At 38.8% G+C, this 2,024-nt stretch overlaps 1 protein-coding gene across 8 annotated transcripts in view; it reads right to left on the bottom strand.

Annotated features, from left to right (window-relative positions):
* The window catches only part of LOC106879130 (uncharacterized), a 74,801-nt gene that overhangs the window by 15,838 nt on the left and 56,939 nt on the right, over positions 1-2,024 (bottom strand). For 4 of the 8 annotated variants that reach the window (XM_052976353.1, XM_052976355.1, XM_052976354.1 and 1 more), the window contains exon 1: positions 1,746-2,018. The exons of the other annotated variants lie outside the window; for them this stretch is intronic. The gene's annotated coding sequence lies outside the window, so the exon portion shown is untranslated. Of the gene's footprint in view, positions 1-1,745; positions 2,019-2,024 lie in introns of those variants that run through there. 8 annotated transcript variants of the gene reach the window in all.

The following is a 2,024-nucleotide window of genomic DNA, read 5'->3' as shown; positions in this document are numbered from 1 at the left end:
ATATATATATATATATATATATATATATAATTATATATATGTGCACCACACCTGTTTATCTCTCTACTCTGCTCCCCAACATTATCATCATTACTGCCCTACAACTAGCATCTCCGTAGCCTCCCCAACTTATTCACCCCTTCCCCAATCTTAACAAATTGCAGATGCTGCCTATCTCCTTCTCACACTCTTCCCCCATACACTCTTGCAAACTGCCATCCCCCCTACCCAGTACTGCTTTTGCTACCTGAGGTGCCACCTGGATACCTCATCACCATTGTTTATCTCCTTGGAGATACCTCTAATTCATTCTGTCTCTCCTAGATGTGAGTAGCCATGTAGCTCCTTTACAACAAGAGTCTGCTCTACCCCGGAGTCTTCCCTCTTACCTTAACCACCATTTAACATACAAATGCAGCTTCCTCGCTCCCTGGGGTTGTTGGCTTACAAGCTACATGGTGACCTCAATAGTGTCAGTAGCACCAAAAAATCACCCAGTACACACTGTGAAGTGGTTGGTGTTACGAAGGGCATCCAACTATAGAAACCATGCCAAAGCTGACACTGGAGTATGATAAAGTCCCTGAACTCATTGGATCCTTTTCAAACTGTCCAACCCAATGTAAACATGAAATGTAGACGTTAAAAAGATGATGATGGTGATAATTGAGATGATATATATATATATATATATATATATACAGGTGGTGAAATAAACATCAGAGATGCTTTACTTCATGCTGAAGGTGCAGCAGCTGCATAATAATGTTGCAAGCTCTTCTTATTGTGACTAAACTTATCTCTTTGTTAGAAACCATTTTATATCTTCAGCAGGTATCTCAGGATCACAAGTGCTTCACCTCTTGGTCTGTATAACTTTGTGTGATTGAGACAACAAGGATCAAAATAAGCTTCCAAGCAGTTTCCGTTTGCCAAATTGACCCACAAAGTATTGGTCAGCCCAGGGCTATAGCAAAAGACACTCACTTAAGCCTAAACACATAGACAGTGCTCTCTCAAAACTATAACAACTTACACAACATGTTCAATAAACTCACCTCACAATACCATAAACGAGCAAACTAGAATAACAGAAGAACCAATAAAATAAACACCCACAACAACACAGAAAATTAGATTTAATACAGCTTTCTCAGCACATTAAAAGACAATACTTTGTACAATGAAAACCAGACGACATCTTCACATGGTCATTCTATTTGCTTAAAAGAGCAGTCAAATCTCCTTTAAATTACACCTTAATTTAAGCAGGATTTAACTGCTGCTAAATTACACATCTTGAAAAGGACGGGACACATTGGATAATGAGTCCAAGATATACAAGGCCTGAGAGAAAGTGAGGATAGTTATGGCTGGAGTTATTTTTGATAACAAATTCCCTTCATTAGGATTGACCTAGAGCTAAGTAGCAGCAACAACAACACTGAAAACAAGTTAATGATGGAATCTCTATGTGGGATGAGGAATGATCTGCTAGAAATAGCATCTAAATTTCCCTCAAAACCACATTCTGCTATCTCAAATACAGGATACATCAGCTAATAGTGTCACTAGATAACACAAAAACATGGGGTGGTCACAGCAGCTTGAATAGCTTTGGTTATAGACCTGTTCCATCAGGGCTGACCTGGGGCTAAAGAATAACAAATGATATTAAATGTTAAATACTATTTCAGTATAGTATTTTTTTTTGTAAAATATTCAAGTTAATGTTATCAACTCACCAGTGCTGTTGTGGTTGTTGTTGTTCTTGTTGTTGTTGCGGCAGTGTCAAACAGCCTTCAGGCTGGACACCAATGAGATATGTCTTGCACACATGCAATGGTATCCTTCTCTGATCGGATAATGTGTTCAACTATTTTTAGCAGACTGACTATTACACACACACACACACACACACACACACACACACACACACACACATACACACACACACACATATACACACACGCACGCACACGCACACACACACACACACATACAAAATATACAAATGCATAAAC

The sequence above is a fragment of the Octopus bimaculoides genome, chromosome 24, assembly GCF_001194135.2.
Source record: "Octopus bimaculoides isolate UCB-OBI-ISO-001 chromosome 24, ASM119413v2, whole genome shotgun sequence".
Classification (NCBI taxonomy): domain Eukaryota; kingdom Metazoa; phylum Mollusca; class Cephalopoda; order Octopoda; family Octopodidae; genus Octopus; species Octopus bimaculoides.
This window is presented reverse-complemented; position numbering and strand designations above follow the sequence as displayed.